The sequence below is a fragment of the Polypterus senegalus genome, chromosome 11 (assembly GCF_016835505.1).
Source record: "Polypterus senegalus isolate Bchr_013 chromosome 11, ASM1683550v1, whole genome shotgun sequence".
Classification (NCBI taxonomy): Eukaryota; Metazoa; Chordata; class Cladistia; order Polypteriformes; family Polypteridae; genus Polypterus; species Polypterus senegalus.
In genome coordinates this window covers 138,880,931-138,905,680 of record NC_053164.1, presented here as the reverse complement: position 1 = coordinate 138,905,680, position 24,750 = coordinate 138,880,931, and positions in this window count along the sequence as shown.

Genomic DNA, 24,750 nt, shown 5'->3' with positions numbered 1-24,750 from the left:
AAAGTGTCATTAAAAAAATAACAGGGGAGGGAGAAAGAGAGAGACAGAGAGAGAGAGATCTTTGAAAAATCTAACTTTTACAAAAAGCAGCTGATCTCCCCCTTGCTTCTCACCCCAAATGAGCACATATACAAAGAACCTTCCATACTTGTTAGTATCAGAGTGCACTGACATTTTGCAGTTTTCTCCAAAAGCAATAAAAGCATGCACAGAAAATGTTGCAAAATCATTATCACAAGCTCAGGGATATCTTCCCATGGGAATCAAAAGCTATACAGAATCCTCTGAATCCAGCTCCATCTTTATCTTTCCCAAAATGCACTGCACTTCTGTCAATGTTGACTAAAGGTCATTTCACATTTGATTATGTTTCTGTCATAGCCTTCATTTGCATAACCTCAGTGAGTCAGAGGCTGTAAATGGCACGCCTCTGTCAGCCAGTCACATAGTCTGACAAACCCAGTGAGTTACTCCAGCTAGTCTACGAATCGCTCAGACAAAATCAAACTATCTGAAGTTGTAGGGGTGAGCTGTGTGAATATGAGAACTGACAACCAATGAATGCTCATCCAGAAGTACAATGCATATAATGCAGCGACGAGGAGTATGCATCGTAGATGTTTCAAAACTTGCAAACAAGATCATCTGTCTAATGACTCATGTTTTTTTATGACAGCATGAAAAAAAGATAAAAATGAGCCTTGATTGCCACGAAACATGCTGGCTGTACTTGTTAAATCATTGTACAGCATAGGCTGAGTCACGAAGCACGTTATTAGAAAAGACGTTAGTAAAACTGTGCTGAAAAGTTGTCAACGCTATCACTAAATTTGAGATCCCTATTGATTTTAAGTCATGTAAAATGACACATTCTGGCAATGAGATCAACAACTATAGTCAGCAAATCTGACATCCTCTCTGACTAGACGTTGTGTAATGTGACATCGGCTTAAATGATGCCTATCTCCTGACATCCATCACATGTGTAAGATAAAGCATTTCTATACACAGGGTCAACATATTGGCTGCATGATGCACACAAATGAATACTTTATTAATGTAGCTTATGTAAAGTTATGTTCATGTAGAGTAGAGAGCACTGATTTTTCATGCACAAAGGCATTATTATCATCCATTTATGTACTGATCTAAATGCCTGTTTAATTTTATTTAATAAACCATTTCATTTTTATTTAGTTTAGGCCTGGGAAAGTTAATGTGCAATTTTTTGTGATTAATGTGGCCTGTTTAACTCATTAAAAAGTATTCTCGCATCCAGGGCTGGCAACAAGGCAAACACCTCAGGCAATGCTTTGGTTAGAGCTGCATTTTCACTTTTTTTTTTAATATTACAAAGCAATAAAACTGTAATGATCAGGTTGGAGATGCAGAGGGCTAGACAGCTACTAAGCACTGTGCTTTCAGAAGGTGCAGTGCATTATACAAATGAAACTTAAGGTGGAATGAGCATGAGAGATGGATTTGAGTGTGAAAGGTGCTGGAACAGAAGTGTTTTTGCTCAGCATTGGTGATGGAGTGCAGGAGTCAAACAGAGCAGCTGCGGCAAGGGTGCGGACAAGAAGGTGCAGCGCAGTGTGAACGAATGAGTAGAGGGGAGTGACAGTGAAAGAGAGGAATGCTTCTGGGCAGTAACACTGAAGGGAAAGGCAGGGTTAGACAAGTCTGAGTCCAATTAAAGATAACGTGAACATGGCTTGCTTTTATGTCGACTTCTCCAGGTAGTCCCATCCTCCTAAGATAGGTTTCGACCACCTGAGGAGCATGTCTCTTTTGGGACTGGACCCAGGGGCACTATACTGTTATTTCCACAGTGCACTGGTTGAAAAACACTTAGTATAATTGTCAAGTTGTTGATGGTGATGAACAATTGAGGATAGTATTTGTGGAATTTTTACGCAAGTTTTAATGTATGCCTATTTAAGAGATGATTACATTTAAACCAGTCGTCGGCAGTGAATTCAAACTCATCAGTCATTTTGATTGTTTAATTTTTGCTTTGACATTTCTGTGTCTCATATATCATACCAGTTATGATAATTAATACATTGTTTTCTTTTTGCCTACATTTCAACTTGCCTTTTAGCAAGGCATTCAAATTCAGGTTGTACTTGCTCAAGTAGTATTTTGTTAAAGTTCAGGTTTAAGGTCATTGTTTAAGTTTAAACTATGCCATTATTTCTTTCCCTTTGCATTGATTCTACATTAAATTTGTGATTTAGTGTGTATTTACTTCATAATTTATGTATTAATTTTATATACTTTGTGGAAGACCAGCCCTAGCACAGACAGGCAGACATCGATGGTTCAAGCACACACACATTTATTTACAGTATTTACAAGTGAGTAAAGTCCCGCACACAACCCAGTGTCCTTCCACCAATCACCCTTACAACCGGGCCTTTCAAAAGTCCTGTCTTCACCGCCTCCACTCCTCTCCTCTCCTCTCCTCTCCTCCGAGCTTCATCCTCTTCCACCCGACTCTGGTTCATGACTGGAGGGAGGCGGCCTATTTTGTGCCCACCCAGATGTGCTCCAGGTGCCTCCTGATGAGCTTCCTGTGACACTTCCTGGTGTGATGGAAGTGCCGCATTAGCACCCAGAAGCACTTCGGGTGTCCCTGGTAATACTTCTTTTGACGTCCAGGGCTCCTCAGTCATCTGGGCACCCCCTGGTGGTGGCCACGGGCCCCTACAGGGTTCAGCTTCCATGCTCCATTCCCGTGGCCCCCATACCAACCAGGGCGGCTGCCCTCTTGTGGTCCAAGGGAGGCATAGTCTCTCTCTCCCGGTCCTTCCAGCCATCCTGGCTGGGCACAGCCCCCAGCCACCCACCACAACTTATATGTTTTTATGTTAGATGAGAAAAATCACAATTAATTACATACATTAATGTGATTAATTAGTCCATTTTTTTAATTCATTTCAAAGCTCATTTAATTTAATTAAATGATTATTTATGGCATTATTATTATATTTATCCATCCATTATCCAACCCACTATATCCTGACTGCAGGGTCACGGGGGTTTGCTGGAGCCAATCCCAGCCAACACAGGGCGCAAGGCAGGAAACAAACCCCAGGCAGGGCGCCAGCCCACCGCAGTATTATTATATCTTCGATTATAATTATTTATTAGGATTTTAAAAGCTGCTCAACAAGTTTTAGAGGAGTCTGCAGCCAGCTTTTTTATTTGAAAATTGCAGATAAAAAAACAATAATTATTGGGAAAATTTCCCAATCATTGATGTGCAAAGAATAACAGGATCCAGCCTGGATGAGTAGCCCTCCCATTCTTATGCACACCCATCCTCTTCCTCTGCTCAATTTGAAATGCCAGTTAATCAGTGTGGATGTGTTTTGGAATATTGGAGGAAAACCACGGTAGCTGGATAAACCTGTATGTAGATATGAGGGGAGTGTGGAAACACCACACAGCCAATAACTGGGTGTGTAATTCTAACTTAGGACAGAAGATTCATAATTAAGAAAAGTGCAGCACTGTGCTCCAGTGCTATATTGTCTACTTTCTGATTAAATTCAAATACATATGCAGACCTTCTTCTATCAAGAACTACCTAGCAGGATGGGCATATGTGAGTCCAAAGAGAAGAGCCTTTGACTTTAACTTGTTGGTCTCTGTTATATGCTTTTTTCTACTGTAGTTATCATTTCTGTCATGATGCAAGCAGTCATTTCAGTTATTCCTCTTCTACAGGGCCGCTGGTTTGTCAGGCTTATGGGCAAATAATTCAAGCTGACTTTCAGTGAAAGCAGAACTTCATTTTATTATATTATGATTTAACACTTTTGGAATATTTCCATCAAGCTTTTGTAACCCAAGTAAGCCTGGTATTAACTGTCAATTAAAACAACAGCATAATCCTATTGCAGCTATTCCTGCCAAGTTGGGAGAGAAAATGAGGAAGATAAAGTGTAGATCAGGAGCATCCAGGGACTCGGCAGAGGTCAAATTGGCTGCACAGAGGAGCTGATGCCTTATTAGTATTGCATGTCTCTAAAACATAATTAGCTAGTCTCCTGTGAATATTTTTGAATGTCTCTTGCAAATGTGATAACCACACAAGCCACTGTGTGTAATCTGGCAAGCCACAGAAGTATTTCTGAGTTTCATTTTAAATAACTTAATCTGAGACACTTGTTTGGTCATGCTGGAAACGTCATTATTTCAGATAAGCTTCTTCCCGATATGTTTTATTAATGGTAGTTCTGAGTAATTAATGGCAAAAAGAATTCAAAATGTTTAATGTAAAAACATTGGAAGTCAAGAAATAATAATTAATGAATGAGTTATTATTAAATGATTACCAGTTCATTTTTACTTGCTGTTATTTCATTAAGAAACTCCCTTCAAATTTATCTTCAACCATGCTGTTTATATTAATTTATTTATAACATTCAAAGCCCCTAATAGTTTACGATCATTTCATTTATTTTTTGGACTATACCATAGCAGCACATGATAATAGGGAGTTACCAGCTCACCTCACTGGTGCAAGAATCAGTGGTATAGTACAGAATTCATGAGCCCCTCTACAATAGAGAAAGAGGGGAACCCTCCCTGAAAAATGCACATTTGTCAAAAAAATTAGTAAAAAAAAGCTCATTTAGTGACTGATCAAAATTTGTATATCCTGAATGTGTCCTGCATGCACAAAATGAATAAAACAATTTTGTCAGACAGATGCAAACTAAACGAGGCCTGTTCCTGCTCTACTTCTCATCATTTCAGTTCAGGATGCACACAAATATGTCAGCTGATGTCTGCTGCCTCGCAGTTAGGAGACCCGGGTTCGCTTCCCGGGCCCTCCCTGCGTGTAGTTTGCATGTTCTCCCCGTGTCTGTGTGGGTTTCCTCCGGGTGCTCCAGTTTCCTCCCACAGTCCAAAGACATGCAGGTTAGGTGCATTGGCGATTCTAAATTGGCCCTAGTTTGTGTTTGGGAGTGTGTGAGTGTGTGTGTGTGCCCTGCGGTGGGCTGGCGCCCTGCCTGGGGTTTGTTTCCTGTCTTGTGCCCTGTGTTGGCTGGGATTGGCTCCAGCAGACCTCTGAGACCCTGTAGTTAGGACAAAGCAGGTTGGATAATGGATGGATGGATGGATGTTGACAAGGAAGAGAATCAAGAAACGTACGATCGGAGCTGTTTGTTTGAGCGCATATCCCTGTTGGTGTTTTAACATAGAGAATAAGTGGCCTTAAGACCTAGAGACCAGACTGGAGAGAGCGACATGGAAGGTTTGAATGAAATATAGCCATTACAAAAACAGTTTAAAATTAGTCAGTTAGTCCTTTTTTAACTCACTCTGTCCTGAACAAGGTGTTATATTTCTGAAAAGGTTTGATTCCATGGCATTTTTATGCTAATCACACTTCTCTAATAAAGAGATCTATATCACATATAAGTAAAGAAAGGGACTTGAACTGCAGCGTAAATGTAGCCTTTTCTGATTTAAAATTTAAAATTTCTGTTTCAGATTTTTTTAACTTGTGCTGCGTGTTTTAACTTTGCCTTTTGGATGTTGGATTGGGATTTTGTTCATTTCTGGGATTGCCTTTTCAAGGCATTGCCTTCTATGCTTTATGCCTTCCACACCACTTGCTTTTTGTTCTAAAGAGCTTTTGTTTAAATAAATACTTTTATTTATAAAATTTTTTGCTGCCTTTTTTATTTCTAGCCGGGCTTTAATGATTAATTTTAAGAATTTTTTGGGGTCTTATTGTACTTCAGAACTCCCAAGGTCATAACAGTCAAACACAAGGTTGTGTATATAACAACAGCGCAACTGGTCTCAACAACATGGCAGCATTCATGAAAAGGAATAACAATTGGAAACAAGAAAAATTACAATTGTAATTCAACAGATGAAATGTACCAAATCAAGACACTTCAAATTAGATGATAACTAATTTTAAAAATAACTGCGGTGTAAATATATACAAAGCTAACGCAGACCTGTACAAATGGGATTCTAAGAAATCCTCAGCAGTTTTCTGCATCCCCTAGAAAAAATACTACATAGGTGTTCTCCCATACAAACTCATTTGCCTCTCTGTTGAAATCAGAAACTACTCAAACAAATGTTTAGGGTCTAAATTAAACCCAGGCTGTGTCTGGTCAATTTTTTCAACATTGCAGGAAAATTTCTGTGGCAGTAGCATATAATAAGGAAATATTTTGATAACTCAATTTCATTATTTCATTATTTCTATGCAAATAATGCATATTCTTATTTCTAACTGTTTCTGGGGCTGTTAGATTTCCTCGGATAACGCCATCTGCCATGGAAAGAGGTGGACAGAAAGAGGAAGAAGCCTTTTCTGTCACTTTCTGTTATGTAAAGTAATCTGCTGCATTTATAATACAGGCAGCATTTTGCCAATTCTCTCTTTCACTGATGTATTGAGAGTGGCATGGTAGCAGAGTGGTATTGTCGCTGCCTTGCAATAAGGAGATCAGAGATCGTGTCCTGGGTCGTCACTGAAGTGAGTTTGCATGTTCTTCCCCATGTCTGTGTTGGTTATTCCTACAGTCCAACGACTGTAATTTTGCACTTTAATAGGAAGTGGAACATACACTCACCTAAAGGATTATTAGGAACACCATACTAATACGGTGTTTGACCCCCTTTCGCCTTCAGAACTGCCTTAATTATACGTGGCATTGATTCAACAAGGTGCTGAAAGCATTCTTTACAAATGTTGGCCCATATTGATAGGATAGCATCTTGCAGTTGATGGAGATTTGTGGGATGCACATCCAGGGCACGAAGCTCCCGTTCCACCACATCCCAAAGATGCTCTATTGGGTTGAGATCTGGTGACTGTGGGGGCCATTTTAGTACAGTGAACTCATTGTCATGTTCAAGAAACCAATTTGAAATGATTCAAGCTTTGTGACATGGTGCATTATCCTGCTGGAAGTAGCCATCAGAGGATGGGAACATGGTGGTCATGAAGGGATGGACATGGTCAGAAATAATGCTCAGGTAGCCCTTGGCATTTAAACGATGCCCAATTGGCACTAAGGGGCCTAAAGTGTGCCAAGAAAACATCCCCCACACCATTACACCACCACCACCAGCCTGCACAGTGGTAACAAGGCATGATGGATCCATGTTCTCATTCTGTTTACGCCAAATTCTGACTCTACCATTTGAATGTCTCAACAGAAATCGAGACTCATCAGACCAGGCAACATTTTTCCAGTCTTCCTGTCCAATTTTGGTGAGCTCGTGCAAATTGTAGCCTCTTTTTCCTATTTGTAGTGGAGACGAGTGGTACCCGGTGGGGTCTCCTGCTGTTGTAGCCCATCCGCCTCAAGGTTGTGCGTGTTGTGGCTTCACAAATGCTTTGCTGCATACCTCGGTTGTAACGAGTGGTTATTTCAGTCAAAGTTGCTCTTCTATCAGCTTGAATCAGTCGGCCCATTCTCCTCTGACCTCTAGCATCAACAAGGCATTTTCGCCCACAGGACTGCCGCATACTGGATGTTTTTCCCTTTTCACACCATTCTTTGTAAACCCTCGAAATGGTTGTGTGGGAAAATCCCAGTAACTGAGCAGATTGTGAAATACTCAGACCGGCCCGTCTGGCACCAACAACCATGCCACGCTCAAAATTGCTTAAATCACCTTTCTTTCCCATTCTGACATTCAGTTTGGAGTTCAGGAGATTGTCTTGACCAGGACCACACCCCTAAACGCATTGAAACAACTGCCATGTGATTGGTTGATTAGATAATTGCATTAATGAGAAATTGAACAGGTGTTCCTAATAATCCTTTAGGTGAGTGTAGAACTCTAAACTCTTTGAGGGCTGAATATTTTTTCGAAAAAACTCAGTTTTATGAGAAGCACGCAAAGCAATTGTTTCATGCATAAATCAACATAAAACATTTGTTGCTACGTGCCTTGGCTGCTCTTGGCGCATATTCTGCATATCTGGCTGTATGGGGCACCTCAATGGACAGCAGGAATGCACGGTGGGCCTGCTGCCTGGCTGTCTTTGCACAGCAGCTGGGTGGTTGGTGGTGGTTGCAGTGTAACGCAATATTTGGTGGTCCTCCCAGGCGAACACTGCTGTAGGTGCATCATCTACATGAAAGCGTTCAGTACCACAATCAGCTGGGGACCGATCTGATGATACTGGTACCTCACTTTCGTCCATCTCCAGATCACTTGTATCAAACTCAGAGTTCTATTCAACGAAATCAAGTAAAACGTCCATTAAGTATTTTGCTTTGCACATTCGCTTTGGTCTCTCGCCAGATGTCGATGCCATTTTAGAGGTTGTGTGCTCTTCGCTGCTCACGCACGTGTAGGGAATCGAGGTGAAATCAACAAAGCTATGTAACATTCTTTCTAGCAAAGAGAGTCAAACTAAAACGTAAGAGCGAATTTTGTCACAGCTTACAGCTAATTACCATCCTCTAGCCCAAAATTTTGACAAAAGTCGACATCAGCCCTTAAAGAGTTAATGCAGTCTCCGCACATAAGGCATAGCAGCTAGAAATTGAACTTGAATACTATTAAGTCTGTCCAATATGTAGCATGTGTTTATTTTTTGGACGATATTTATCACAAATGAAAAAATGAATTTCACATGACGTGTTGCCTCATTTCCTGTGCTGAATTTTTGTCATATGTTTCCTGAAACCTTCCATTGAAAACATCACTATTTTGATATTCTAATAGCAAAGTTATCTGGAGGATGATAATGAAAAAAATAAAAGTAAGAAGATTTTACAAACTGTAGAATATTCTTTTAATCACTTATATTATGAGATAGCTGTTCAAAAGCACATCATGTGCAGTACTCTGATGATATTTCAAGAGCTGGCATATTATAAAACTTTGCATCAGTAAACACAGTTCCCTGTGTTTTATAGTAAAATAAACGAGTTAGTAGTCAGCCTGCTACCCACTTTGCATAGGTCGGGTTTGGAAATATCCGCTCATCACATTTACAGGCACTAAAATGAAATTCCTAGTTTGAAACACTTGTGAAAAGAAGTGTATTCATATTTCAGAAGTACCATTGTAATAAGGAGGTGAACTGATATTATAGTACTGTATTAGCCTGAATGAGCTGGGAAAATAAGTTGGTTTATCACCCAGATACACTTTATTTACTCCTTTTCATTTTTATGTTTGCAGATAAGTCCCAACTGCTAAGGGCTGATAAGGGTTTTACAGTTTTTACTGGTATTTTATTGTTAGTTTATACCTGTGAAGGCAATCTGGCAAATAGTTAATGGATGATGCTATTGGATTTTTATAAATATTATTGCAGCATATGCTGTCTATCGATTAAAAGGCCAAAGGTCATTTGCTGTTATGTACAGGCTGATGATTAAGAAAATAAGTCTATGCTGCAGCCAAAAATAAATCCAATGTACTGTCGATAATTGTGTAACATTTTCTTGTTATTCAAATATATCAATATTGTAACTCAACACAGCGCTTGATTGGTTGAGGTGAAATATTGACAGACTTTAATTTACACCCATCACATACAACAGATGGATGATACATAAGCATGCAATGGACTTGTTGAAACCCAAATTTAATTTAAATGGGTCAGCAGGATGGAAATGGTGTTGCTTTGCATCAGATAAATACTTGACAGTATTAAATTAATTCCTGTCTCCATTGAACATTTGTTTATTATTTGAGCCTTTCTACTCATGACTCTGCCTGACCTTGCAAATGGTCTTCATTTTAATTGGTATTGAACCGAGAGAATTTAGTGGAAACAAACCACATTCATGGACAGTACAAATGGCAGTACATGAAATAAGAAATATGTCTAAACAACAGACAAAGGTAATGGCAAAAAATACACATAGGTAATTTAACAACATGATTCATACACTAGCTTCCTGTCTGATGTAGAATCATTTTCAGAACTTGACTATTATTATAAATGTATTCATTTCTGCATTCCAGAATATCCGCTGCCATTACCAGTCTTATATATATATATATATATATATATATATATATATATATATATATATATATATATATATGTCAGTCACCTCAGTTCCTTTACCATTTGTATCTGAAACACTTGCTGCCTGACCTCCTGGGAACATTTATGTGCCTTGGTGACTTCTATCCTGCCAGTCTTGTGTCAGGAGTGTGACTATTTGTTTGAGACTACAGAGGTGAAATCAAATGAATCACAGGAAAGGATTTTTGGAAAAGAAGTCACAGGTCAAGCTTTCTTTAAAAGTTTTAATATCGCTCAACCAGAAGAACTGTGATGCCCATTTGACTCATCCCACTTCTATATCTACTGCTAATTCTATCTGTGGTTCCCTTTAAAAGGATCTTCACGGAATTGTCCTTAAAGGCTAATGAACAAGTAATTACTCCAGTGTTTAATATTGCGCAAAAGCTAACATCAGCAGTGTCCTTGCTCACCTTACTACTCCCTACAAGAACCATCTCTGCAACAAATTTATTACTTAGAAGGGACCTTAAAACTTTTTTCTGCCTGCTTCTTTTATACCTGTTAGCAACATTCTGTCACTCAAAAACTTCAGCCATCTCCTTTCATCAAAAAAAGCAACCGACGGTGTCTGTGATGTTTGTTTTTCAAGTGGTTGAGGTCAAGTTCCTAAACACTATTGTTGTGAAAAATATTTAGCAGATAAAGTCTTCAGCCATCATCATATATGAAACCTAAGCATGGACAGCTTTCATTTGCACCAACAGGTGGAGCCACACATGCTTTGTTCAATACAGCATGGCAGACTGAAGAAATCTACCAGAAAGCGTCCTTTAATCAGCTAGGTTCATTTACATATAGTGGCTACAAAGCTTTTCAATCACACCAATCAACATACAAATAAATGGTATAATCCAGAAATATATCCCTGCACTATTGGTTAAAGTCCCGAAATAGTTAATTATTAAGAGTCATGTATACCTAGTTAAAAGAAATAAGACTTCTTATATGTAAACTGTTACTAGAGAACAAAATACAAACTTAAATGTTATTGATAATCTCATTTTCTGATATGAATATGCTGATAAAAATGAAGTCAGGTTGTTCTATTCATACTTGAAGATTAAGGTTTTTAAGTGCTTAATTCTGAGTAACTTGGCAAATTCCCTGAACATCTCTGAGGTGAAAGGTGTCCCTAGGTCCATTTAGAATTCCTTAGCGATGCTGACACACATGAAGATCCCTACCAGTTCCCATGTGATATTGCTGGAATTGGCTAGTCTCAAGGAAATATCCTCTGGGTATCGTGAAGCAGAGGGTTCAAGCGATACAACTGTATCTACCCCAATGCACTTAAATGGGATGTCAACGAGTGGGACGGGAAACAAGGTCCTTCCAAGGAATCTGCCATAATTGACATTACTGACAGAAAACACAGAAACTGTGGACCGCCTTTTCAATCCTCAGCCAGTAAAAGTGGAGCTTAATTCATTCTAATGTCTCTTCAACTCCCAAATGGGCCACTAAGAGGTGGGCATATGCTAATTTGCAAGCCTGCCGCTGGTAAGTTTGTTGAACCGACAACAGTAACCTCACCCTCATGCTCGCCACAGTACAATAAGTCATCATTAAGTTATTAAGCACAAAGTGTGAACCAGGTGGCATTAAACAAAACATACATTGTCTGTTGTTAGATGCCATATACTTGACAAACCATAGGGAATCATCATTCCATTATTCTTTTTTGAAAGATTCTAGAGTTTGCCAAAATAAGAAAAATAAATCTGAGAGTGAGTCCAGGACGACCTTAGGGGGTGTGATGATCTGTAATTCCTTGCCTTCTGTTTCCATGGAGGTTCCTGTTCAAGCTGGCATTATGTCACTTACATCATACCGTTTAGCCACAGGATCATGCTCTGTGACCGGCTGACAGGGTTTCACTATCTATAATAAGGGCCAGTGTTTTACTCGGGTTGGTTTGTGCTTCTCTGCTTTTGTTTTGTGACCAGTCTCTCTCCACCCTGCAGCCACCTCTGTGGCTTTGAAAAAACTCCTGTGTTGCATTAGCGGTATGTTTGGGTTCATTGTCTTGCAGGCATTTACGGTAACTTGAGTAGATAAGATGTTTATATACATTTCAGTATTCATTGTGCCACTGCCATCAGCAGTTACATAATCAATGAAGATAAGTGTGCCAGTACGTGTGGCAGCCACACATGCCCAAGCCATAACACCTCCACCACCATGTTTAACGGATGAGGTGGTATGCTTTGGATCTTGAGCAGTTTCTTTTCATCTCCACACTTTGCCCTTGCCATCACTCTGATACTGGTTCATCTTTGTCTCATTTGTCCACAAAAGGACTCTTTTAAGCCCTTTTTTGCAAACTGTAATCTGGTCATCCTGTTTTTGTGGCTAACTAGTGTTTTGCATCTTGCAGTGTAGCCTCTCTATTTCTGTTCATGAAGTCTTCTGCGGCAAGTAGTCTCCTGACACATACATATCTGCCCCCTGAAGACTGGTTCTGATCTGTTGGATAGGTGTTTAAGGCTTTTTCTTTACCATAGTGAGTATTCATCATCAGCAATGGAGATATTTCTCGGCCTACTAGTCCCTTTGCAATTACTGAGCTCACCAATGTGTTCTTTCTTCTTAATGATATTCCAGACAGTTGATGTATGTAATCCTAAAGATTTACTGACATCTATAATGGCTTTATTCTTATTTTTCAGCCTCATGATGACTTCTTTGATGGTCATTGACACAGATCTTGTCCTTATACTGTGCAATGGCAACAAAGACTACAAAGGTAGTCTGTAGGTAGAAACATGTCTAGGTATCATATCATCATATCATCAAGCATAGGTATCTTAGCACTAATCAAGCAATGAGAGGTGCTTTGAGTAATAAAATTCAAAAGTCTCAAAAAAATAATAAAGGCAGCATTAGCACAAACAAATGGAAATTAATACTCAGTACACCCTGGTACCTTTCAATTAAAATCTGCAATGTGCACTTTAATCATATCTGAATTGTTTGATTTATAATTTGAAACTGTGTAGCAGAGAGGTAAATTGAGGAAAACTGTGTCTTTGTCCCAAACATTATGAAGGGCACTGTAAATAAAATAAATATTACAACCCAGAAAAGAAGCACCAAGCACAGACAAAGATGTAAAAAGTTACACAAAAAGTGTTTCAACAAAACAACGGGAAAATATAATTGAGAACATAAAATTGTCGAATAGACTATCAATATCTTGTCTGACTGCCTCTTGCTGGTAAGACTGCTGCATACCTCTGGTACACAAAGCCAAAAAGCCTCTGAATCTGCAATTGTGAGATGTTTTCCCATTCCTGCAGAAGGGATTGATCAAATTGCTGGCCTTTAGCAGGCAGAGGGTCCAATTTCTAGATATTGTGATCCAGGGCATCTCGAAGATGCTCTATGGATTTAAAGTCAGGAGAGAAGGCAGGTTAAGGCAGCTTCTGCACACTAGAATGTTTTCCTCAGAACAGTTGTGACCACAGCATCAGTATGTAGCCTGGCACTGTCCTACTGTAGGGGAAGGTCGTATAGGAGATGTGAGCCTTTGACAGTTCACATGGAGCCTTTCTTTTGCTCTTTTGGCAGTGATGCAGATATTATTTCATATTTTTAAACAGGCGCAGACCAGACATCATTCTTCCTAGATCTAACAAACGTTCATGTGTTTGATGCGTTACAGTCTCCCATTGCACTGGCTATACTGTTGGTCAAATGGTTAAAACATACTGACAAATATATATGAAAGCACTCAAGCCTTAACTGTAGTTTTCTCATTCCAGAAAGTATTTTTCCATCAGTAAATTTACTGTAAAATAAAGAGACAGCAGGTGAACTGGTGGGCAGTGTCAGATTTGAAGAGAGTGTATCTTTTCCAGGTATCATCAGAACCAAGGAAGAAAAGAAAACAGGTAGATTATCATTTTAAGCACCAACCTGCCTGCCTTCTCTTTAACTTAACCCTAAAAAGACTGCAGTGTGGTTAGATTCTTGACAATATACATACATAAATAAAACTATGTTTTTTAACAAATGGTCAGCAAACCCAGAAAAGAGTCCAAAAAGTGTTAATTGAATGAAAATATTACCCTATTGAGTGAATAGTTGGTAGTTATTTTCATTACTGCAAGTCAATAGTTAGTTTAATATTAGCTTTTATTTTTACATCTATGCACTTTTCTAATCTACTCAAAGCACTTTACGTAGACAGCTGGGAACCACTTTAACCACCACTAATGTGTAGCATCCACCTTGATGATGCAACAGCAGCCATTCTTGCATCAGAACAACACACCACACATTACTTATTAGGTGGAGACAGGGTGGGAGAGAAAGTTAACCAATAAGAGACAGGGGATGATTAGGCCATGGTGGACAATATAGCATGGACATTGGGACATTATTATTATTATTGTTATTGATCAACTTTACATTAATTTTACAAACGTAGATGTTGTGATAGTCACTATCTCATGTGTTAGAAAATTATGCAATCTTCAAATTCGTGACAGTTGCCTATTTTTTTTTTACATTCGTTGTCAGATTTTCTGTTAGATTTAAGGGCAGAACATTTTGAAAAAATAAGACAATTGCTCCCCTACCTATTTCAGTTCCTGTCACAAAACCTTTATGCTTGTAACTTGCAATATCTGCGAATGACAAGTTTTTTTTCTCTTTTATGAGCTGATCTTTGTGTTGTTTTGCATTGTAAAAATGAAATCTGTTTGAGACTCGTTATTAATCTATTGTGAAGTGTGGCCTTCAGTTATCAAATGTTTCAACTTCTCAAAGTAGAGTTTTTCTGACTCATCACCCTGTAAAAATTAGAAATGTCATTGCAATAGTAGCTCTTAAGTTTACTGAGACCATTTTCAGACACATTAAGGGATGATTGCTCCTAAAACTTTTTTCTGTCTCATACAGGAAGAGCTAAGTTTTCTCTAAAGTTTCATGAGGATAAAACATGCAGATTTAAATTTAGGCTGTAAATTTTGTAAAAGGGGAAATGGGTGGGATGTTCCTGGTGTGAAAGTGGTATTATACCCCGTTAAGATTTGGGAAGGAAAAAGGATCAGACTTTAAGGCTACTTCAGATGAAACACTCCTATAAAATATTTTATGTTAAGATTTAATTTTTAGCAGATATTACCAGTTAGTTATATTTAAAGGGTGACATAGTTTAGTAGGAGGGTATTAAGCCTTTTTGGTTTGACTCCTGTGCCTGTCATTCCCCCATCCCTAGAGACATGCGTGCTAGATTAATAGGTGGTTCTGAATTGGCACTGCATATGTGTGTGACTGAATCTGCCCTGCAACAGACTAGTGCTCTGTCTAAGAGAGTTACCAGCACAGACTGCAGGACTTGAATTGAATTAAGAAAGTATGAGAATGTTACGTTATGTTACTTATGTCTTGGCTTACAAGACTGTAAGATTCATTCTTCAATTTTTTTTTAGCTTAGAAAAAATTAGATATTTTTATTTTTTTTTAGAAAACAAATGTCCAATCTCAATCTCCTATGTTAGGAATAAAGCAACCAGAGGGGACCCAAAGACAAGTGCCAAGCAGGCTGACCTGTTTACTGCCAAAGTCTAAAATACTAAACAAATATGTACGTGCATGACACAGCAGAAAACAAGCAGAATAATGATCTGCATAGCCTACCAGGCTTATCAGAAGGATCTTCTGTCTCTACCAGGTCACTGTCGGGGAGCTCCGTCATCCAGGAATTCCTGATCACCATATTCCAAGAGCTCTTGGTCTGGAAGAGGCGGGGCTTCTTAGAGTGTAGCATACGGGGTCTAGTTGTCCCCACTGGAATCTTGTTGGCACTGCCATAGAGAAAACACACAATACTGTTGGTGACAGTGCCCCCTCTCATCCTGGTGTGGTATTGTGTACCTTATGAGAGCCTGTATGGTGGTCCCCAGATGCCCATGTGTGACATCTAATTACAGAAAGAAAAGCTCTGTGATGGAATTCAGATCATTAAAGACTAGGGAAAACAATTCTGCTCCTGGCACAAAATAGCTGGGTACATTCCAGTGCTGACATCCTTGTCATTCCAGTTTTAGCACCATTGTTTTCCTGCCTTGTTTTAATTGCTATGCACAAATGACGTTTGGTAAAGGAAGAATGCAGAGTTTTTGAAGTAAGTTCCCTCTCTGCAATATGTGCTAATTGTGGATCTGGATAATGGCAACGTGTTACATGTTGGTCAGATTGTCTCTGCACTCTGGGCACTTAATGATCAACTTGAATTTGATTGTGAACTGGCTATGCACATATCTAACCATTATTATGATGTTGTGAACATAGTCTAGCAGGACTACAGTCAAGTTAAGTGGACGCTCACCTAGCAGGATGATACTTTTATTTCTTTGCAACATGTGAGCCCAGTAATGTTTTTCTGGAACTTAACAATGTTAGAAATGTATACCATTGTACATGAAAACATTAACGTTTATATGTTTATATGTGAGAAGTTTCCATCATTTTACAAACCCTAATCATAATTTAACCTGAAGACAATTATTGACTTTGGTACCTCAAAGTTGAAACAAAAGAAACTTGTGTAGATGACATTAAAAAGGAAGAAAGGAAGACATTTCACAGCAGATACAGTCACCTTTTATATATAAAATACTCATCACATTGTTTGAAGGGCACTATGCGCCTTTGATAATGAACATCTGATTATAACAATATAGTAGTTTGTTAAGCTTGACTTGAATGCTTGAAATGTTACTTGCTTTTAATAAAATCAATACAAAAAAATAAAATAAAACAATGTAGCGGTTAAGGTTGCTTCCTCTCACCTTGAGGAGGCTGGGTTTATATCTTTGCCCAAGCACCATCTGTGGGTAATCTGCCTTCTCTCTGTGTGTCTGTGTGGGGTTTCCATGGGATACTTTGTTATTTCCCCTCATTACATAACATATAGAGGGTGCCTCAAAATGTGCCTGTTGTAACCAAGTATGGGTGTAGGCACGTTAATGACTATCAGTCTACCCAGATTTAATCTCTACCTTGGACTTAATGTGGTCAGAACTGGCTCACCCTAAAACACTAAATCAGTACTGTTTAGGGAACAGAATTCAAACAGAAATGATTCAAAGAGACTGATTTGACTTTAGCAGTAACATGCGTAAGTATTTTAGATAGGAAAGGAAGGTTGTTAGCTTTTATGGTCAACAGTGTTAATCTGCTGTCAATTATATATGTGGCATATACTGTGAAAGATGTAAAACCAATAAATATCTTATAGTTCAACAGGGGACTTTGCACCCCTGCTCGCTTTGCTTGCCACTCCCCCCAGCCTGCACTACGTGCCAGCCAATTCACATCTCTACCTCTCGCATTTGCGGATTTCACTTTCACCAAACAACAAATCTTTTAATTCTCTTCATTGGGAAGAAACACTACTTTTCCTTGATGGCAACACGAATTAGACAATCTACAAGTTTCCGACTTAAAGTTTAAATCCAAATAATATATTTGATCTCTTTTCAATGTTCCGTTATTTCACCGAGTATTAATTTCCGTTTGTTTGCACAAATGTGACCTTTACTATCAATTTTTTGAGACTTTCGAATTTTAATACTTTCACTCTAACCTGATCTGCATGTGTATTGCACCAACGTTTTTTAATTGTTTACGACGTTCTACTTTATCATCTACACTTTGTCTTTTATTTCCGGTCTTGAGTGTGCTTAAATCTCTTGGCACAAAGTCTCGTCTCACGGGACATGAAAGTATCTCTCTGAGAAAGTCATGACTCGTCCCTGGATTTTTTTATTATAATACAGAGACAATATTTTGACATGTGTCTTGGGAAATTTTAGCAAGCATTTAGGTGACAATTTGTGAGATATGTCGGAATGTTGGACACGCAGTATTTTAAGAGCCTTAAACTGAGTGAAAGTCAAAGGGTCATTTAGAATATATTGACATCTATCTATCTATCTATCTATCTATCTATCTATCTATCTATCTATCTATCTATCTATCTATCTATCTATCTATCTATCTATTGTTAGTCATTTTTTATCTATCTATCGTCAGTCATTTTTTATCTATCTATCTACCATACAAATAATGCTTTAGATATGTTTTGGTTGTTTCTTTTGTTGTGTTGCAGAACTCCAGATTGAATATTATTCAGTTGAATCTGTTGTACTGAAAATACAGGATGAGAACAAGGATTGAATACGATCCATTCAGTGTTTAATTGGTTCGGTTCCTTGGGCTATTCATTTCTGTAATTGAGCCTTGTGTATTCTACTTTTCAGCACCAGGTGGTAGATAATGGAAGCTTGATTATCTAATCATGTTCTTCAGTTCCCTTTGTGCAGTGCACTCATGCTAAGGAATGGTGTTAAAACTGATAGTATGAATTATGTATTAATATTACACTGTTAAAAAATCAATGTGTTTCAAATGTTCAAATCTTTCTAGCTGCTGAGGCTTCAGTTGGCTTGCTCATTCAAGTCATTTTAGTAGGAAAATCAGCACAAGCATGTCGCAGCTTTTGCTGACAGACAAAATGTTCAGCTTGCTGCAATTCTGTGCACCTGACTTTGGGGAGGAAACTTAAAATTACCAATAGAAGAGACGTCTTTTCTACTTATTGGGACAGCTAGAGGACATTTGACAAAGGAAGAGGTCATACTGTAAATACACTTTATCAATCCAGACCTGCTAGAAAAATAACATTTGGTTTTCAAAGTGAGCCCTGTTTGTTTATTTATAATAGTATGATATTATCATAATCAATATGTTTAACATTCATTTTACAGGATTCCCTAGGTCAGCCAGTTGCCCCCATTTTTATTTCCCTTAAATATCCATTCTCCTGGGAATCTTCTGGGATTAGACCAATACTATTACCTGACACCAGCTTCAACAATGTCTTCTTTGGCCTTATTCCCTTCACCTCCATGACAGTGCAGCTCTTCCTTCGGTCATTTTCTGCCTTTTGCTCCAGTAGGTTTAGTCTGTTTCTCCTTGGCATAACACCAATTGCTTCCTCTTAACTCAACATTCATTTTCCTCTCACTCTGTAACACTCCACGTCTGGTGATCTATGTTCTTTCAAACTTTGCTTGATGTTTCACATGTCATACTCACATATAGCATCCACACACAGCTTTCATAAAGTTTTCCCTTCAGGGCAAGACATAGATAAGCCTTGATAGCTTTTTGATATCCACAGGCAAACTAACATTCCTTTTCTCTGATGCAGAAATCCTGGGCTAGGCCTGCACCCTCAATGGTAGCTTCATTCTGATGTCTTGTCTGGTGTCCTCCTGAAAAAAAAGCAGAGCAAACTCTGAGGCATCCGTAGTTCTCATTCCCTTTTGCCATGATTCCCCTGTTTTTCCCATGAACTTTGTCCAAGACTTGGGGATCAATTGTGATGTCCCTTTTCTTATTTACTAGTCTAGTTGCCATTAATTTAGTCCTTCTTTACTTAAAGCCATCTTTTGCATTGAAAGGCACATAGCTAAAAAAAGTTACCCAAAACTGAATGTATGGTAGTGCATTAAATGAGATGGAAATCTAAATAGAAATTGATTGTAATTTTAAAAATTCTGAGAATAAACATTCTGCTTCTCACCTTTCTGTCTTGTTGTCAGAATGACTTATTGTTTACCAGTGCTCAGTGGTACAGCATGCTTTCCAAGTGAAGTCTAATACTTTTGATTAGGGCCGTAACATGACCATCTTATTTGCTCCTTCACTGTACTAAGTGTGCTAAAATTTTATATTGATGAATGTATAAGGCTGTATATTGACAGCAGTCTGTCCTAGAACTATACAGCTGCTACAGCCTTGCTGTCTTCTGACTGCTACATCAGCTAATTTGAAAATAAACCAATAGATTTAAAATTCTTTTTTATTATAAACTGTTGACACAAACAATTAGCCTGTCAGAGTCTTTTGTTGAGTTTACTGAGTAGATTTTTCAAAAGCATCTCTTTACTTTCACATTAATTACCTTGACATCAAAGCAACACTGCAACTTTCGTCTTTGAAAAGGGATGCAATTAAGTATAAGTAATGATTTAGCTCGCTTTGTAACTTTATTGCAATGCTAACATAACAGAAACTAGATGTAACAGATGTAATTCTTTTTTTTTTTTGTTAGTTTTGTAAAAAAGGAAAGGAGTTTGATTTTATGGTTTTGTTTAAAAGCAGTGAGATGTGCAAAAAAATTGATCTTAATGTATAGAGTGACTTAAGAAATTCAGACTCCTTCACTTTTAAAACATTTTGTTATGTTTCAGCCTTATGCTAAAATCATTTACATGATTTTTTTCCCTCATCAAGCAACACTCAATAACCCAGAATGACAAAGTGAAAACAAGAGTTTAGAAATGTTCCTATATTTATTAAAAATTCAAAAGCTGAAATCTTACATTAACATAAATATTCAGAACCTTTACCCGATACTTAGTTAATGCACCTGTCGCAGCGATTACAGCCTGGAGTCTTCTTTGGTATGATACAAAAAGCAGGATTTGAGGATTTTTCTGCCATTTTTTTTTTCTGCAGATCCTGTCAAGGTCTGTCATTTTGAATGGAGACCATCAATGAACAGATATTTTCAGGTCTCTCCAGGGATGTTCAATTGAGTGTAAGTCAGGGCTGTGGTTACGTAACTCAAAGACATTTACAAAGTTGTCCCTAAGCCACTCCTGTGTTGTCTTAGTTTCAAGCTGGGGGTTATTATTCTATTGGAAGGTGAACCTTTGGTCCAGTCTAAGGACCAGAACACTCTGAAACAGGTATTTCTTATAAGGATGTTTCTGTATGTTGCTCTGTGTAGCTCACCCTCAATCCTGATTATTCTCCCAGTCACAGTCACTGCATGATGCTGCAACTACAATGCTTTACCATTGAAATGGTGTGGCACAGGTGATAAGTGATGCCTACTTTCCTGCAGATATGGCATTTAGAATTGAGGAAAAACAGTTGAATCTTGGTTTCATCGGTCCATAAAATCTTGTTTCTCAGTGCCTGAAAGTCCTTTACATGCCTTTTTGAAAACTCAAAGCAGGCTTTTATGTAACACCTGACCACTCTGCCATAAAGTCCAGATTAGTGGAGTTTTCAGTACTCATTGTCCTTGTAGAAGTTTCTCCAGTCATCTCACAGGTACTCGGGAGCTCATCCAGAGTGACCATCGGGTTCTAGGTCACCTCTCTTACCAACACCCCTCTCCCCTGATTCCTCAGTTTGGCCAGGCAGCCAGCTCTAGGAAGAGTTATGATTTCCCAAAATTATTCAATTTAAGAATTATGAAAGCCACTGTGGTCTTGGGAACCTTCAATGCAGCAGAGGTTTTTTGTAGCTTTCCCAAGATCTGGTCCTTGACACAATGTATGTCTAAGCACTGCTTGCAATCCAGCTAACCTCATGACTAGGTATCTGCTTTGATACACATTGTCAGTTGTGGGTCCTTATGTAGACAGGTGTGTGCCTTTCCTAATCATGTATGACCATAGGTGAACTTCAGACAAGATGTAGAAACATCTCAGCGATGACCAATAGAATGGGATGCACCTGAGCCAGATTTCGAGTGTCAAAGTATAGGGTCTCAAAACTTGTGTCAGTTTGTTATTTAGGTTTATTATTTGCAATAAATTTGCAAAAATTCCTAAAATTCTGTTTTTGTTTTACCATTCTGGGATATTGAGTTTTGTTTGATGAGGTAAACAATTACAATTTCAGCATGAGGTCACAACTTAACAAAATATGAAAAAAGTGAAGGAGTCTAAAAAAACTCTGAAGGCGCTCCATTCAATGTTATTCTCCTCATTCTTGTAGAATTTCTAGTGCAGGTAACACAAAAATTTTTTTTTTCTCTAGAATATGCTCTTCAGAAAGAATCTGTATTTACTCTTAGATGGTAGAATTCACAAAAGTAAATTTAACTTGAACATGGAGACCACAGCTAAGCACCACAAAAACAGAAACAAACTAGGAAGGTGCGGGGCAGCAGTGCTTGCTACTGTACCATTCTGTGTACCCGGGAACAAATAGCTTCTGTCTTCATGTAACTAGATTCTTTTCATACCCTTAACTTTTAATAAAGTAGAAAAGTGCATAATTACCCTTTCGATATTATTAAAGTTTGTTTTATCGTATTTTCGGAAAAATCTAAGGTTTTTAACTGTTTTGACAGACGGCCGGGGCCGATGCCCGGCTGACGCCCCTTCTGCATATAATCCAGGGGAACAGTCATGGGCTGCACAATACCTCTTCCGGGTCGCTAGATGGCAACCCCCCTGGGTGGCAGTGGTGCATCATATTCCTGCAGGGCTCCTTGGGAGATGGAGTCTTCCACTGCCCTGTTGGGACCCGGGGTGGCCACCAAGGGGTGCAGGAAGGGTACCTGAGCCCGTCTTCAGCCACACCCGGAAGTGCAACCAGAAACGGGTGATCAAGCACCTGGAGCACTTCCGGGTGGACTATAAAAGTAGACTCAAGAGGAGGAAGACAAAGCTGTCTGGAAGGAGTGGAGGAAACTTTAGTTGTGGTTTCTGTTTTGCGTGCTTGTGGGACTGTGTTGTGCCTGTGGGAAACGGGGAAGGCGTTTCCCACATGGTGAAGAAGAAAAATAAAATCTTTTCTTTGGTTGGTACATGTGCATTCGTTGTCAGTCTGTGTTGGGACGGATGCCTATATAGCACCTTATCACACTGCATACTATAGATTGGTAGGTACAGCATTTTGATATGCACTTCTAGGTCACACATGAAAATCATATAAGACTAAAGTTTCTTTCACTAATCTGTCATTTGTAGTTGCAGAAGGCCAGTTACTGTTCCCCTCTCAGCCCCTCCACCTCCCCAAAGCTTCTAGTGGAAGACATGAAGCGAACCTACAGGACACACTCGCTTTTATGGAGACATTTCACAGTATCCAATAAATGTTCAAATTCCGTACAAATTCTAAGCAGGTAAGAATTTCAACTAAAGAGCTTTGATGCAGAAGCACTAACCACTGTGCCAACTCTAGTAAATTTCAAAAATTGGAAAATCACTATAAATTAGTGTTTCGCAATTAATTGCTGTGTAGGTGTGGACATGAGTTTTATCTGCAGGTGACTGGCACACTCTCCTTGCCTTCTGCCAATGCTCCAGTGTTCTGTTCTGGCTCTCTGCAAGCCTAACGGCAATAAGTAGTTTCAAACAATGAATCATTTATGCAAGCTTTTTTATTTTCCGCAGGTTGCTGTGCATGACTGACATGACTACTGCTAGCAAACGTTATGGTAAATACACTCTTGACTATAATTTTAATGCTAAATGTAACCACAGTCTGTTATACCTGCATTTTTATCACTCTTTAATTGAATTGTTTTTTATCAGTATGCTGCTGCTGGAGTATGTGAATTTCCCTTTGGATTAACAAAGTATCTATCTATCTATCTATCTATCTATCTATCTATCTATCTATCTATCTATCTATCTATCTATCTATCTATCTATCTATCTAAATCAAACTAGTAGATTTTAAATCTGTAAGTGACAGATGCAAATGAGCATTTGCATCTTGCTGTGTTACTATATCTAGAACAGGGCTTCTTCTAGAAACACTGCTGGAGACATTTGTGCTGTGACCATAACAATGGCAGTGCTGCTTAGGTCTCCAGTATTGCTACTTGTATTATACAGTTAAAATAGTCAATAAACAGTAATCAGTGCATCTCTGTGATTTCTGCTGTAAAGGTTGTGCAGCTCTGTTAATTTGTACATCTTGCTGTATATTTAGCTTGCATTTAGTGTATATACACTAAGATATTTAACATGTGCTAGAAAGGGCATCATTCTTAATGCTACACTCTAGATGAAATGAAAGAGAGTGATTTCAAGCAGCCAGACAATGAAACAACGGGAATAACACAAAGTGTAAAAATTCAAAAAGAGGGAGATTGCAAGGAAACATATAAAGTGAAAAATTCACATCCAAAATTTATTTTTTGATTTAACTAAAACCTGGCTAGAATTTCCCCATTACAAGCAGGATCAGAGACAAAAGGGGATATTTAGTAATTTCTGTTTAAAAAAATTCTATTGTAAAAAGATGAGCTACTACACTCCAAATTGCATGTAATACATTCTTGCTTATCATGGTAAGAATTTAACTGTATTCTGTATAAATAACAATACTTCTACTGCTAACCTGTAAGGTTAGACAACATAAGGCAACAGCAGGGAGCCTCAGTTTGCGATATATTGACCCCTGGTATGAGGTGAATTATTTCATAGCTGGGGCTTAAAAACCCCTTCAGGCTGTATGGTCATTTACTGTATCTTGAAATGAGGAGCATTTGGCTGTGAGAAATCATTTAGAAGCATGTTTCATTTTTTTATGTGCAAGGTAAATTATTGTTTCTATGACTGATTTATTTTGATGTGATTGTGATGATGCAAATTCATTGCCATTTTGTCCCTGTGTTTTTGCTATTTTCTTGCACACCACAGTTTAGCATTTCTGGTTGTGATGATATTATGTGCTTACTATTCATGTGAAGCCTGTGACTTATGACTACATGGCAGCCATGGTGGAGATGGCATGTGAACTATTAAGAGCAGACAACATAATAGAGCAAACAAACAAATTGATAAAGTAAGAATTCAGTAATGATTTTAAACTTACCAAGGTCTAGTTTTTGTTCAGCATTTCAATTTTGACAGACTGAT